Below are 15914 nucleotides of genomic sequence, written 5' to 3'. Positions count from 1 at the left end.
TTTTAGATCTGCGGCTGTCACTAACTAAGGGTCGGGAGCGTCCTGTCTGTTAACAGTCAGTGTCCTGTAACACCAAATAGCCGCAGGAGAGGACGTACATCTTGATGTCTGGAATGTGTACGGTAACTGAGGAGTCGGTAGAGATAGTTCTGTTCATACGAGGGAAATTCTACAGAAGTCAGTGTCTTCTTCTAACAGGGAAAGAGAGTTTGTTCACCGGGGCCCATTCATGGGCTACTGCCAGAGACGTGGGTTTTAGGGCCGGGGTGCGAGGACTCCATCAAGGCTCACTTTATCCACACCATTCCGCCTGACTTCCCGAGCAGCAGCAGCGGCTGCCCCTTCGCCACATCCCCGATGGAGGCAGCTTTGTGGATCTTCGCCAGGTCCTTGACCCGGAGGAGGGATCGTGCTCTGGGGCCCAAAGCTCGGACCCAAAGCTCGGACCCAAAGCTCGGACCCCGCTCTCCCTCCGCGGGGGTAAGGAGGCTCGAGAGGGAGGCAGCTCTCTCTTGCTGCCCAAGCTGAAAACCATTTTCATTTTGCCAGCGGGCTTCAGAGAGGGTCTGCAGAGCTCGCAAGGGGTTCTCCCTTGGCCTCTCAGCTTCTCCAGGCCCTCGCCTACGCTCTAGAAAACTTCCACGGCCGGAGGCTGGAGGTTGAGAGACCCCAGAGCACACAAGTGTAAAAGATTCAACCCTAGAGAGGCTTGTAGCCCTGGAAAGCCGCGAGGGGGCCTGAACTGCGCATGCGTCTGTCAGATCCGCGGGTCCCGCGCATGGGCCCAAAGGTAAAGTCAGGAGTGAGTGCGCATGTGCAGGGCGGTTTAACTCTGCGGGAGGGGTTCCCAGCTCGAGATCGCGGGGGTGGCAGAGTTCCAGGCTGGCTGCTTCCGTGTGCTAGAGGTTCTTCCAAGTGTCCCCCTGAAACGGGAAACATGGTGGGGGGGAAGTTAGAGAGGGGTAGATGGGGACCAGGTGTGGCCAGATGGGAAGCCTGCTGCATCTGGATTCAAAGGATTGAGGTTCGAATCTCGAATCCAGGAAACCTGCTCTGTTGTTTCCCTTTGTGAAAATGGGCAAAGCCCTTCCTCTCTGAGCCTCAGTTTCTTCTTGTGTAAAATGAAGACTTTGTACTAGATGACCTCCCAAGTCTCTTCCAGCCCTTAATGATTCCGTGAACCCGAGACTGATAACCAGTACCATGCACATGCAGTCTCCATTCCTCTTTCTTCTGATTCTCCCTTCCCTTTTTTGTATGGCACAGGGAGCCTGGGACATGGAGGGTGACCCTGGCCTTAGCCAGGAAGCCCTGGGTTCAAGGCCAGCCTCTGCACAATTTCAGTTGCCTTGTTGATGCTGTTATGAACCATGGGAAGGAGGGGGTTACGGCAGTTCACTGGGAAAAGATATGTCAGTTTTCATTGATCATAAGTTGCTAAAAGAGTTAAACATACCCTAAGGCTGTGGAAATAGAAAAATCGAGTTTAAATCACAGAAGATAATAGTCCCATTCAGCTCTGGGCTGAAGGGACCCTGTGTTTACTTGTTTGTGTTTACTTATGTTTTGTATTTACTTATAGATGCTATATATTAGGAGGGACATTAATCAGTTCAGACACTAGAGATATGGATGAACTAAGAATGATAGAGAAGACAAAGGGAAGGCATGATGTCTGTTTTCAACTATGTGAAGGGCCATTGTGAAGACTTGGGTATCTGTAGAAGAAACTGCTAAAATCAGTGATGAGAGGAGCCTGGTTTTGACTTGTATAAGGAAAAACAAATTTTATAGAAACGAAATGGACTTCTTGTGAGACAATTCCCTTCAAGTAGATTCTTACTGTGGCGCAAAAACAATTCTTACATTGATTGCAAGGCTGGACTCCATGATTGTTAAGGTCCCTTCCAACAACAGATATTTTGATTCTCTATATTAGTTTATATCAAACTGTTGCTGGCTTCCATTAGACTAGATCTTCCAAGTTGGCTTTGTTTTTAACATCTAATGTAGAGCAGAAGCTCGAAGTATTGTGTTTATTGAATTTAGTTCAACCCTCAAAGGATAAGGAAATTTCTGCATAGGGGAAGAGGACAAGTTATTTTGTAACTGGCCTTGGCTCCTACTTCCCCCCCTTTCTCTCCTTTGCTTTTTCTCCATTCATGATGTGATGTGTATTCTCTGCATTACTAGCGTTCATACTGTTTATTCGGCTCCAGAATCAGTGGACTTGAGAATACAGAAACGATGCATATTCACCCTGATGAACATGTGCTGCTGCTTTTCCTTCTGTCAAAATAAATAAAATATAAGCTCATCCTGTGGGTCCTTTGGTCTCAGTGGTGGGCTGTTTATGGCCCAGTGTGTAAATCCATATGTTGTTGGTTGTACTTGTGCCATGACCTGTCAAGATTTCTTCAAGTGATAGACTCTCTCCATTCTGTCTGCCATACCTGATGTCCTGCAGAACTTCAATGCTGTCTCTAAATGGCATGTGATGTTCAATAACATTTTCTGCCATCTAGCACCATGATTTAGTACTCTGGCTACACTTGGGCCATTGCTTGGCTAGTTAGAAATCCCATGTAACAGACTCCATCATTATATACGTGTTTTACCACAGTATGATTTGTGGACTGAAAATTAGTAGTGCATTGTATAATTATTTGCTAATATATATAATTCTTATATACCCTGAGATTTGCCTTCTCTTTTAGTTTCAGGGCAGGACTCAATTTCCCAGAAGTCCCCACTCCTATGCCTGCTGGATCCTTCTCACTCACACTCTAATCCCTCCTTCAAGAGGAGCAGGACTTTCCTGAGATTTGTCCCTAGGTTATCTTTTACAGAACTGGACAAATCTGTGTTTCCAAGACCTTAAAAAGGAATGCCTTGTGCCTGCCTCAGTATGATCTAGAGGACCAAGAAAAAAATTGTCTGATGTATGCGGGGTATTTCTGACAAGCTTCTCTGAGCTTTCGAACTTTCCTCATCATTATCTGTATCACTCTGTTTGGTATTTTTGTCTGTTCTGTTTGTGTCTCTGTGTGGTGTGAGTGTCTATGTGTGTAATCTGACACCTTGTAGGATTTAAAATGCAGCCAGCCAGCAAGAGATACTTCTAAGGGCTGTAGCCAGACTGAAAACATAGATAAACTTTCTTGAAAAGAAAAAGTTTTTGGTAAACTAACTCTCTCTCTCTCTCTCTCTCTCTCTCTCTCTCTCTCTCTCTCTCTCTCTCTCTCTCTCTCTCTCTCAAACACACACATTGCTGAACTCTGGCCAGGTTCTGAATGTGGAGGGACAGACAAGAAAAAAAAAAGTAAGGGGTAACCTTTTCCCATCAGATCAAAGAGAGGTAGATTGACTAGCACTTGACCATTTCCTGCCTCATATTAAAAAAAAAGAAGTTTTTGTGCAATGTGATTCTGACTAGGCAGTCTCCTACAAAAAGGGAACAAATTTTGCTTACAAGGTCTTAAAAAGAGATGCATTACAACTGAAGCCTTGAGCTCTGCAGTGTGAGGGAGGGGATTAGGCACCAACAGGATCTTTTTCCAGGGCCCCAACTCACCTGTCGGGCAGGTTCAAGGCCCAGCTCTAACTTTTTAAGGGGTTGACATACAAATGAAGTTTATTCGAGTAGAAGTTCAAAAGAAATTCTTACGATTCTTCGCCCTGTGGTCTCAGCTCGGACTAGGCTGAGGCTACAGTGAAAAATTAGAACAGCTAAAAGCATCTTATCAGATTTTTCAGGTTTTGAGATTGATCATTAAGGAACTTGGAAATTGACCATTTTAAGATTGAAAGAGAAACTCCTGAGACATTAGGATAATTCCAGAGTTCATCCCCTTTTGAAACACCTTCTCACAATCCAAACACAAAGCATTCCCCACTCCCTTCCCCTGAATCAAGAGGGTATATATTATGGGGATTGCAAACAGCCCCATGTTTTCTTGTTAACCCCTCATCCCAGATCAGACTAAGCGAAAATAGTAGGGAATATGAGTCACCTTCCCTCATCTGCCAAAAGAAAGGAGGTAGGAGGGCAGCAGCTACAGTAGGGGTCCTGATGGGGTGATGGGACTTGTACCTCAAAGTAAAAGACCAGGTCTCTGGAAGCAATCTAGTGTCTATTGGGCCTCTGTGGGAAATTCTTACCTTGTTGAAGGCACACACAGACCTGATAAAAGCTATCAGTCCAGGCTCTAGGGTGCTGGCCAAAGGACTCTGTCTCTGGTGCTTGTCCAAGGACCATGCCTCTGGCAAGCCTTTGTGTGAACAGAACTATCTTGTCTCTCTTCTCCCCCAATATCTGGTATCAACAGAGTAATCTCTGCTGAGTCCCTGAATTTTCCTATACATTCTAGGAGTCCAGACCACCCGTGCCTGCACCCAAGGCACCTGGACAACTGTTTAATCCCACCTCAGATACCCTAATTAACATACTTGGCATTTCTTTCACTGACCATTTCTGCATATAAGCTTTAGCATGATCCTCATCAACTTGCAAGTTTGAGTATGTGAATTCATTCCAGGCAACACAGCCCTGTGCCCTGACATTTTGGGGATTCCATCACCCCTAAACCAAGTCAGCCCCACTGGCAATGGCCCTGGGCCCCTGGGGACTCTGCAGCCCACCCCCTAGAATATCCTGCCCACCCTCCCCAGCAGCTGCAGGAAGAGAGACAGGAGAAAAGAAAGGGATAGGTCAAGGCAGTATGAAGGGAGAAGCCAGCCACTCTCTGCTTTTGTTAAACCCAACCTTTTATCAGTAATTTTTATATGTGATGATTTGGAAATGCATTCAAGAAGAGAGGTCACCTGATTAGTAATGGGTTTGTTTCAAGTTTCAAGTACATAATATTGTTTTATTGGTCAATGTTTGCATCAATTATGTCAAGCAACTTTTCATAACTTGGATGTTATTAGAGTATGAAATGAAAGGAACTAAAAGATAGTGGGAAATTATTCAAAACCATGTATGTTATTTTATCAACCCTGGGAAGTGCTTGTTTGGTATATGGAGCTCCCAATGAACTAGGCTTGCTGAAAATTTGCAAGTTTATTTAAATGATCTCTAACGATTGGCTTTTACATCAGAACAAATTTAAATTTAAGATTTGAGTTCTGATAAATTTTTATTGCTTATTGCAACTCCATTAGAGTAAAAATAATTGTATCTAGCCCCAAGCTATGATTAATGAAACTTACTATTTGAGGTAAAAGCTCTTGGGAATGTAACTAATTTTTTTTTTTAAGTTTGAATTTGAGTATAGTTGTCTGCACTCAATCAGGATCTGAGAGAAATGCCACGTGTTACTCGGAGGGAAAGTGATCCTGAGCTGTTACAAGTGGAGATTTGCATCTGGGAAAAGTGGAGAGGACAACCTTAGCCTCAATCTAAGGTGGGATCCTCCTGGCTCAGTTTCCCCATGGTGTTCCTTTGAAAAGGAATGTTTTCTACCTGACTATTCCTGAGTCTGGCATAGAGGTGGAATTGACACTGCATGGTTGGAAAAATGTGACTCTTCTCTGAATTCAAATAGAGCTAAGGATGTTTAAACCTGTCATATTTAGTATAATCATACTCCTATTTTTTTTTCTATTATAGCAGATTTGTATAATCAGAGGAAGTGGTTAGTAAAAAATGTGAGTACAGTGCAAGTATGTGAGGTCTTCTTGTTTTGATCTGAATGTGTGGTCATTCCATAAGTGGGTAAATTAGTGCTGGGCTTGTCATCTCTCTGTCTGCATAGTCACGTGAAAGATTAAATTCCTTGAATAGAACATTCTTTCTGAATGATATGGGAACAATTAGACAAAGGGAAAAGAAGTTTGTGAAACAAAGGTACAAACACAATGCTGAATCGTTATCCCATAGGCCAAAGCTGGGATAATAAAACTTGTGTTTAAGATCTGAGCAATTCAGCCTAAAATTACATTCCTTTCCATATCCTAAACGACTTAGTAAATGAGCAATTGGTCTAGTCATCCGCCTGTTATTGTATATGTCTCTATGATATAAGGTGCTTAAATGTTTCAAAATGATGTAAGAATAATTTGGTATTGGTACAGCTGATTGAAGGATCTAGCTGTTATTCTATTAATTATTGAAATTAAATCAGAAGCACCTTTGATTTGGGAAAGAGAATTTCAGTGTAATCAATTTTCTTGGAGGGTGGTAACTTAAAGCTCAAGTATCCTTCCAAGTCTTTTATCATAATTGGAGTAGAGTCAGCCTCTTATAAGCAAATTCGTTTGTATAACTATTGAACCCAAGAGTGGAAAATTTCTACCTGCCAGAATATTGATAGTGGGGCAGCTAGGTGGCACAGTGGATAGAGCACCAGCCCTGGAATCAGGAGGACCTGAGTTCAAATCTGGCCTCAGTATTAACACTCACTAGCTGTGTGACTCTAGACAAGTCATTTAATGCCAATTGTCTCGTGTGTGTGTGTGTGTGTGTGTGTGTGTGTGCTTGTATGTATGTATATATGTGTGTGTGTGTATGTATATATGTGTGTGCATATATGATAAAAAGAATATTGTTACTTGTATTTTTACCTATAGCATTGAATCCTCAATAGCATCTGATCCTCCTAAAGGAACTGGAAACAGAATGGTAACTTTTGAGAAAGTAACAAGATCAGATAATCCTGTATGTCAAATGTAAATGATTCTAATGAGACTCCTGGTTTCTTTATTTGTTTTCTCTCATTCTGACACTACTCCTAATTATTTTGTTGCTCCTTATATTTGGGCTCTGTGTATTCAACTTGCTTGTCAGATTTTTGTCTTCCAGTCTGCAGGCCATTTACCTACAGACCAGTAGATACCAGCCCATGTCCACCCACCCCATCCCTTGGACATGGCTTATGCTCACTTCCAGTCAACCTCCTCCGCAGGACTCCAAGAGGCAGGGATGGTTCTATACCCCTTGCCAGCAGGAAGCATTTCCAGAAGACAAGACCTTCACCCTTTGCTCCAAAAGATTTTGTGTCCCATTTGTTTGAGGGGGAATGATGGAGTGATGGGAACTGGACCCCATAGGAAAAGACTATGTCTCTGGAAGCAACCCAGTGTCTCATTGGGCCCCTTTGAGAATTTCTTTCTTTGTTGCAAACACATACATATCTGACCATGTAATTATTCAGGTTAAAACTATCAGTGCCGGCACAGAGGTGCTTACTCAAGAATCTTGTCTCTAGCACCTGGTCTCCAAGGACCACGCCTCTGTCAAGCTTTTGTATAAACAGAACTACCCTCTCCCTTCTCCCCCAATGTGTGGTATCAACAGGGTTATCTCTGTTGACTCCCTGAATGTTCCCATTCATTCCAGGAGTGCGCCTATGCCCAAGGCACCTGGGCTTCTTGCTTATTCCTTTGAATATTGAGGAATCCTTAATCTCACCCAACACCATTTAATTAGCATACTTGGCACACTAGTCACTGTTCTTTTTCTATCTAAACTTTAGCATTACTCTTGTTAAGTTTCAGGTTCCCTAAGAAGTATGCTGGCTCTATTAGTGTTACAATAAAACTTTTCTGTTCCACTGGAAGATGGTTTGAGTATGCAAATTCATTCCAGGCCACACAGCTGTGTACCCTCACATTATTATGGGTTAGCACCATTTTCAATTAATACCCTAGCTTCCTTTTTTGCCTTCTCTGTTTTGATTGATTCTTCCTATAATTAATGAGACTGAAATGTATAATGTCCTCCAAAAATTATGTTTAATCTATTGCTAGCATAAATAACACAAACCTATCTAACATACTATGGTTGCCAGATGTAAGATGATCAGCTGTCAATGACTTGGCTCTTCTCATCAATACAAGGATCCATAACAACTCTGAAGGACTTAGGATGACAAATACTATCCATCCCAGAGAAAAGAACTGATGATATGTCTGAATACAGATTGAAGCAACTTTTTTTTCACTATCTTCATTTTTCTTGAATCTTTTTGTCTATGTTTTCTTTCACAACATGAGTGTTATGGATGTATTTTGTATGACTACAGATATATAACCTATATGGAATTGCTTGCCTTCTCAATGAGGAGGTGGGGATGGGGAAGAAGAAAGGGAGACATTGGAATTTCTTGGAGACCAGGGCACTCAGGCCAGGCTTGTACAGCTAGAGGAGGTACAGGCCCAGCTTTGGGGCCTGGAGCAAAGAATCCTGCGCCATGTGGCAGAGGAGCAGGACAAGTATGCCAGCAAAGTTGCTGCTGACTTGAGGCTGACCCTTCTGAAGGAAGGAGAGACAACCAGGATGAAAGAAGAGGTGAGGCCTTCTGCCTGTCCTCCTGCCTGGGTCATGGGTATGCCCTGAGAGGAGCCTGCCAGGAGGGAGGGGGAAGCCCAGGCCAAGCAGGTAGCACGCTTGCCCGTCGCCTACGTGGGCTGGGCCAGGCTTGCAGGTGGCCCTGCCAAGAGTGGTGCATGTCTGTATTCTAGAAAGTGCATGAGATCATGCAGCAGGCCCGAAACTCTACAGGGAAGATCATATTGGGCTGGTGGACCACACCCTGGAGTCCTCAGGTAGGCGGCTTATAGAAAGCCAGAGGGCTTGGGACAAGAGGGAATGGAAAATCAGGATAACTGTTGTGAGACAGGAGGAATTGACAAATCAGGATGCCTTTATAGGCCAGGGCAGTTCAGAGAGCTGATGCCCTGGCTGCGCCCCCTCACCTTGAGGACTGCCCTAAGCCATCTCCGTGTCCTGCCAGCCCTTGGGTGCTCCCCCACCTTCTCTCCCTGTTGCTCTTTCAGGGGTCAGCATCCTCAGTAGCCGCAGCTCAAAGACCTGGCACCAGGATGGCCATTATCAGTCTGTTTGGCATCACCTTGTGGTACCGTTTCCAGACCCAAAGAGCCATCTTCCAGGTAGGGCTGAACAAAGGTCCCCCAGCTTGGCTCTCTGCCTGCCATCTCCCCCCTCCTTTGTGGGGGCTGGGCCCTCAAGGCAGAGGAGCCCCAGGATCCGCATGTTCCATGTATGCCACCTTTCACATGATTTGTCTTCTACACACAGCCAAATGTCTGCCCTGACAACTGCTGGGCGTTCCAGGGCCCCAGGGCTTTGTTGGCGTTCCCTTATCTGCCTGCATCCACCTCACTGCCATCACTTTGGAGCATGTGCCCAAAGCCCTGTCCCCAATCAGCAACATCACCAGAGCCCCCAAGGACTTTGTCATCTTGGTGAGTAGCTGAGCCTGGAAGCTCTCCTTTCCCGAAGTGCAGAAAGCCCTTTCTTAACACCAGTATGTCGAGGTGAGGAATGGAAGGATGTGCCCATTTTACAGATGGGACATTGAGGCTTGGAGCCAGCCCTTCTTCTCCTCCCCTTCTTCTTGGAGAGGAGCCAGGAAAAGACAACCACAGCAACAAGAAGAGTCAAGATTACAATGTGTCTTAGGGTCCTTTACTATAGCCAGTTGCCTCCATGGTCAGGTATCCAATGGGCAAGTTGGGCAGCGACGGTGATTCCCTACACAGACACCTAGTCAGGGCAGAGATGGAAGGTCCATGTAAGGAGGATTTAGGTGAAAAGATGGAGCCAGAAGAGAAGGTGAAATATGCAGGAGGAGAGGGATGCTTCAGGACCGAAATCCTGGTACAGATGAAGAAAGTGAGGCGCACACGCTGAAGGGGTTTGTCCCAAGTCATTCAGCAGCTTTGGGGAAGGGGCTGAGAAGAAGGCCAATGCCTTGGAGAGGAAAGGCTCTGTCTGTTGAATTACTGAGAGAGATGCTAGCAGGTGAGGGGATCAAGGAAGGCAACATCAAGTTGGATTGTGTTTGCTCCTCTTTCCCCTCCCCAATATATCCTGCCTTGGCTGCCTCCTCCTCCCCCTGAAACCTCTCCCATTTTTCCCTCCATGGACTAATTTGGATTCTTGTCCTATCAGCATGACCTTTCCTGCACCCCACTCCCAGCCATCCATTTGTCCATCCATCCATTCCCTTTGTTTTTCCTTCTGTGAAGGGGCTCAATGAAGATTCCCAGGTGGAGGGAGTGGCCCTCGGGCAGTTCACCTATGATAATGCTGGGGAGGCCATTCAGACCTTCCACTTTCAGGTATGGAGGGCTGGTCCCACAGCAGTGACCCAGGCATGCTGGTGATCTCAAGGGCTGGATCACCAGCTGTGGGGTTGCTGTTGTTGGCAGGTGGCTGCAGTGGAAGCCAGGTCCCCCAATGGGTCTGATAGGAAGCTGAGGAATAAGCTTGGGACTGAATTACCCACTGCTCTTTAAAGGAATCCTGGGGCAGAAGGGCTATGGGGCGGGGTATCCACCAAGGAATCTTGGGCCTTCCTGACCCCACTCTCTTTACAGGGCAACGACACAGCCCCATACCAGCTGATAGAGCTTCCTATCTTCAGCAACTGGGGTCACCCTGATTATACCTGCATTTACCACTTCCAGGCAAGCCTTCCAATTAGCACCTTCCTGCCCGGTACCTTCACTCCTACCTCTTTCAGCCACCAGCAAGCACCTGCTCCTCCCACCCCCAGGCTCAATCCCTTCTGGGCACTATGACTTCTGGGAGAGAGACAGAAGGTGGGAGCCCACCTCTGTGGAGCAACCTTGCCCCACCAAGCCCTCTCTGATATGGAGGAGACTGCCAGCTGAGCAGTTTCTGTTTCAGTCCCCATCATCTGCTGGGTCAGGTGTCCCAGCTTTCTGCAAGGCCTTGCCCACCTCCAAGTGGTGTAGAAATACTTATGTATTATGTGTTGGGGTGTGGAAGGGACTAGTGATGTCCTTGCTATGCTCAGCAGCAGTCCCACAGAAAAACAGCTTACACCACCTTGGCTCTGGGCAAGGAATTTGGTGTAGAAAGGGCATGACAAATTGGGCAGCTGCAAAGAGCAGACTGGTAGCCAGTCCGACATGGGCATGCTCCAGCAGGTGGCTAATGCCGCCCTCCATGGGACCTTGCATAGTTCTTTTTATCACTGGCCTTGATGGGTTCAGTCTTTGAAATCGGAAGTACCTGGGAATGACCACAAATGTCTGGACTTTTTATTCTGACAAGGCCAACAGCCTGGATTTGAGGGAAATTCTGCCCCCAGGATCACCTGGAGTGGCATTCAGAAACTGTATGGCAGCTGGGGGTGTAGGCATGGCTTGATGGCCCCCTCTACCCACTGGGGCTTCATTTACAGAGGACTGGAAGGTTTCAGGTGTGTGGGAAAGGCAGTATTATTAGATAGAGAATTACTCATGCATTAGATAATGCTGAAAGGGAGAGATTTCAGATTGCAGGCAGGAGCCATTGGGAGAGGGCCTTCCCTTATGCTGCTGGTACCAGGTTTCTCCTGGATGCCCCTCAAGGGCCCAGAGACCCTACTTCACCTTCTAGCCATGGCTTCATCCACCTCCTCACCTGGAACTCAGTCACTGTGCTTTGTCCTTTGGGACCACCAGCTCGTGTGGTTGTGACTATGATGGGCAAGGGACTGGCCAGGATCCTGTTGAGATTGGCCTTTCCCGTCCCTATCACAGGCTGGTGTTGAGCTGATGCTGACCTCTATCCTGGAGCAGATGTGACATGCCCCAGGTGCCTCTGCAGGGAAATTGGAGGCATTGGAGACTCTTAGGCTCTTACTCTGAGCTTTGATTCTAGTTTTTTGGGGCCAGGTTAGCACATGGGCAGGTATTAAGTTTATTGGGATAGGTTGAGGGGGCAGCTTTTTGGAGTTAAGACTGGGATGGGAGAGGGAGGGCAAAGTTTTTGGGCCTCCTGGCCAATTGTATTATCAGCATGAAGATGTTTGTATTTATACACAGAGCTAGTTCCTTTTCATCAGACAAAAAAGCTGTTCATTCCTGGGTGCCTCCTAAGGTCCCCAGGGTGATAGTCACTGCAGCCCCAGCTTGGAGGTGGGGGGGCTGGCCATGAAACACTGACGCCCAGTGGCATCGCTGTCCTTTCTGCCTCTTACCATCAGAGGGAAGGCAGCCTCACACTACAGGGTTGGTCACTGGTTTAAAAAGCCAGCTGTGAGGGCCCACTCTTCTGCAGGTTTCAGGGGCCAGCAGCAGTAGATACAGGGCTGACCCCTTCTCCCCTCAGACCCAGTCTGCTCCCTCTGCTTTTGTCAACTCCCCAGGAAGCTAGGATGTGAGCAGCCCCACATAGGATCCTACAGATGGCTTAGCTCTTCCTTATCAAAGACTACTGTTTAATTCTCTAGGTTTGTTTTTTTTGTTTTCTGTTTTTTTTTTTGGTATGGACACATTCTAATTTGTGTCTATGCAAAAATAAATATTCTCTTGGATGTATCCTGGCTTCTTATCTACCCACACAGGGAGGTTGCTCTTGAAGCCACCTGCTTGAGTAGCAGGGAAAAAGAGTCAAGATTGTGGTGGAAACCCTCTGTTCAAAGGGCAGCTGCCCTTCTGCTGAATGAGGCCTAGAGGGGAGTGCACTGAGCAGTAGAGGGAGCCAAGCTCAGGCCTAGGCTTGGAGAAGCAGAGCTGGGAGAAGAGCCCAGAAGAAGCTCATGGAGGTGGGGCATTTGCCCTAGGTCACAGCCAGCAGCCCTAGTAAAGCCAGAATGGTAAGAGCCCCTGGTGCATGAGCTTCTTGATTCCCAGAGAAGAGCAGGCTGGTAGTGTGTGGGACAGCGACCCTAACCCAAATTAAACTCAGGGACTTCTCAAGGTGGAAAGCAAAGGTTACCTTTATTACAATCTCGAGAGATGGCTGTCTGCTCAATTGGAGAGAGAGAGAGACCACATAACAGGGCCGCCTTATAAAAGGAAATCTCTGCCCACCACGCAAAGTCTCCACCCACTATGCAAACAAGTCTCCATCCACCACTATCCCTTACCCCCTTAACTGGGGGTGGGCTTACATTCCAGGCCCAAAATTCAAAGACAAGGAAAGAGGCAGGAAGCCAAGGGCAAAAGGCTCAGGTTGGGGGTGGGGCAGGGCTTATTCTTTGTTACCTGCTTAAAAACAGGGTCTGAGCAGGGAGGATTTTGAAAATAGTAGTCAAAAAGTATTGGCCTTTTGAGGAGGCTTCACCTCTGAGAGTTCATCTCTCATAGTAGGGAATTGTGAGAAGAGAGGAAGTGTCTTCCATAAGGGAATTCCCCATCATGTGGCTGGAATCTCACTCTCACAGCATCGCCTCAGGACAGCCTGTTTCTTAGGCTGTTCCTAATAGTCTTCTTTCAGAGTAGCACTGTGGACAGCCATGGGGTGACCACATGGTCCCCAGAGATGTCTGTAGGACAGAGGGACTGAGGCAGAAGGAACACCATGGATAGCAAAACAAATGGAAAGAGGCCTCAAGGAGACTCTGCTTTTCCTGTCACCCCATCTCAAGGGGGCACAAATAGCACTTGGGTTCCCCAATGTCCCCCCAGAAGTCTACAAAGTTTCTGAGCCAAAATCTCTCTGAAGTTCCAACCCAAATGAAAAGATTTCTTCAGGCCCTTCAGACACTCCATCTAATGTCAACTTCAAATGAATTAGCATTAAATGTAGTGCTTTGGTCTAAGAGGTTGAGGTTAGGGAAAATGCCCTCTTTCTTTCCCTGCTAGCTTATGTAACTTGACCCCTTAAGTGTTTCCAAATCCACCTGTCATCTGTGACTCACTTGAAGGCTTTGCTAATATCTGAGCACACTTTGCAGCATTTCCGTGATCTAAGGGAAGACTAGCTGATCAGAGGGCATGGTTTTACAAGGGATCTGCCATCTTGGTAGCATAGGTAGCAAATGCATCTTTTTGTCCCATGCACAGGTGGGAGGGTTGGAGTTAAAGGCCTTTAAATGCTAACCACAGGATTGTATGTTTGATTCCAGACCTAGTAGGAAGTCACTGCAGTTCACTGAGGAAGGATGATGTGTATGAACATGAGCATGTCTGCATGGACCATGGACAGGCCTCCAGAAAGAGATTTGAAATTGTTGATCAAATTCCCACTAACATAGGGGCCACCAAGTCATACTTAGGTCTCCCTGGAGACCACATGTTAACTTAGGAAACCACGTGTTAGCATTGTCTATGTTGTAGTGCATTTTTATTTCTTTTGTCAGAAGTTCTCAGTTCTGTTTGCATAAGGGTCAGCCTTTCCAGGGGGTCTGTCAGTCTTTTACAGTGTGGGACGCCCCTGAACTAGGGGTATCCCTAGGGTGAGATGAGGCTGAGAAGGAGAGGGAGGCACACCCTGAGGACTTGGACTTGAAGAGGCTAGGCACTTGTTCTGGGGCTTGAAGGACAGTGAATATCTGCCACTGAGGTTGGGAACCTGGAGGCCTGGAAGCAAGATGGTGCCCTAGAGAGTAAGACAGGTCTGTAGTCAGTCAAAGGATTGGAGGCCAAGTGGCAGAACCAGATGAAAATGTTCAACAAAAGAAATCAAAATCCAGGACAATAGAGATAATGTAAACTCCTGGTTTTCTAAGCCTTGTGGGAGGGCAGAGTTCCCTTCCTCTTTGCCTTGAGCCCCTCCCCCACTTGAATGCAAGCTCCTTGAGGGCAGGGCCCAATTTTGCCCTGGGGGATGGGCAGGAGAAGCTAGTATTGCTTCTATGGAGGAAGGAAGGAAGACTACAGTGGGGCAGGGGTGAATTAGAGAGGGATTTATGAGACTAGGGGGATGGGCTTGCTCCTCAGCAGAGTTGCATTCTCAGGACTAAGGAAGTAGTCGCTCTGCCTACCAGGAGGATGATCTGGGGAATGGAGGTATCAGAGCCCTAACCTCCATTGGAACCACTTTAAAACATGTTACCTGCCTCCCTGTCTTTCTCACAGCCTGTGAACATGATTATCAGCTTTTCTTTATGGGCTCTGGGTCATTCTTGGCCCCTGGGTAGGGGACTCCCGTGATACCCCGGGCTGCAGAGGGAGGCACCTTGGTGGGCGATTTGTCCTTCCAGTATTTGCTTTTTACCATAAGCTCTGTCCCTTCTCTAGCCATCTTGTCAACCATCACGCTTTGATCCTATCTACCCAGGTTCTACCAGGCTGGTCTCTGCAGTTCTGGGACAGGTGGTACAGTGACCAGAGCACTGGACCTGGAAGCAGGAAGACCTGAGTTCAGATATGGCCTCAGAGCCTGGGCGGCTCTCTGTTTCAGTTTCCTCAGATGTAAAACAGCACCTCCCTCCACGGGTTTTTAGTATTTGTGAAGTACTTAGCATGGTGCCTGGAGCAGAGTAGGCTCTTCCTAACTGCTTGGGCCCTTTCCCCTCCCACTGGAGCCTCCTCAGAGTTGGATAGAATTGTCTGGAGCTGAATCTGAATACTTTCTCAGTTGAGTAAAGTACTGCCACTTCAGCCTGTCTGTCACAACCCAGATGTCACCCTGGACTCTTTCACTCTCCCCGTTCCCCCACCCCCCAATATCTAGCCAGGATCTGTTGATGTCACCTCTGCAACATCTTTCAATTATGCCCCCTTCTCTCCTCTGACCCTGCCCCGCCCTGATCCAGACCCTGGTCACCTCCTGCCTAGACAATTGCAAGGGCTGCTGGGGGGTCCGCCTGCCTCCGTCTCCCCTGTACTCAGCCACCAAAGTGATTTTCCAAAAGTGCAGGTCTGACCATCTCAACCCCCTGCTCAATAAACTCCAGGGGCTCCTTGTGGCCTCCAAGATGTAATACAAAATGCTGTTTGACATTCAGAGCCCTTCATCACCTGCTCCCTCCTCCTTTTCCAGCCTCTTTCCACCTTTCTCCCCATAGCATCCTCTTCTTTCAGTGCCCCAAGCTTCCAGCTGCTCCGTGAACAAGCCCCTCCATCTCTGTCTCTGGGCATTTTCTCTGGCCTCTGCCAGGCCTGGGACACTCTCCATCCTAGGCTCTGTTCGCCGAGCCACCTGGCTTCCTTCAAGTCCCAACTGACCCTCCACTTTCTCCAGGAAGCCTTCCCCAGCCCTCTGA

General features: G+C 47.1%; 2 long non-coding RNA genes across 2 annotated transcripts; both read left to right on the top strand.

Annotated features, from left to right (window-relative positions):
• Positions 1–428: 428 nt before the first annotated feature.
• LOC110203893 (uncharacterized) lies at positions 429–2317 on the top strand. The gene is made up of 2 exons (XR_002323112.2): positions 429–790; positions 1583–2317. It is a non-coding gene; the product is annotated as an uncharacterized LOC110203893 (long non-coding RNA).
• A 6337-nt stretch (positions 2318–8654) lies between these two features.
• Positions 8655–11355, top strand: LOC110203894 (uncharacterized). Its single transcript, XR_013487400.1, has 4 exons — positions 8655–8895; positions 9044–9210; positions 9997–10089; positions 10348–11355. It is a non-coding gene; the product is annotated as an uncharacterized LOC110203894 (long non-coding RNA).
• The last annotated feature ends 4559 nt before the right edge of the window (positions 11356–15914 follow it).

This window comes from Phascolarctos cinereus, unplaced genomic scaffold (genome assembly GCF_003287225.1).
Source record: "Phascolarctos cinereus isolate Bilbo 61053 unplaced genomic scaffold, phaCin_HiC Scaffold_1;HRSCAF=81, whole genome shotgun sequence".
In the NCBI taxonomy this organism is placed as follows: domain Eukaryota; kingdom Metazoa; phylum Chordata; class Mammalia; order Diprotodontia; family Phascolarctidae; genus Phascolarctos; species Phascolarctos cinereus.
The sequence above is the reverse complement of the archived record's forward strand: the minus strand, read 5'-3'. Positions and strand labels throughout refer to the sequence as shown.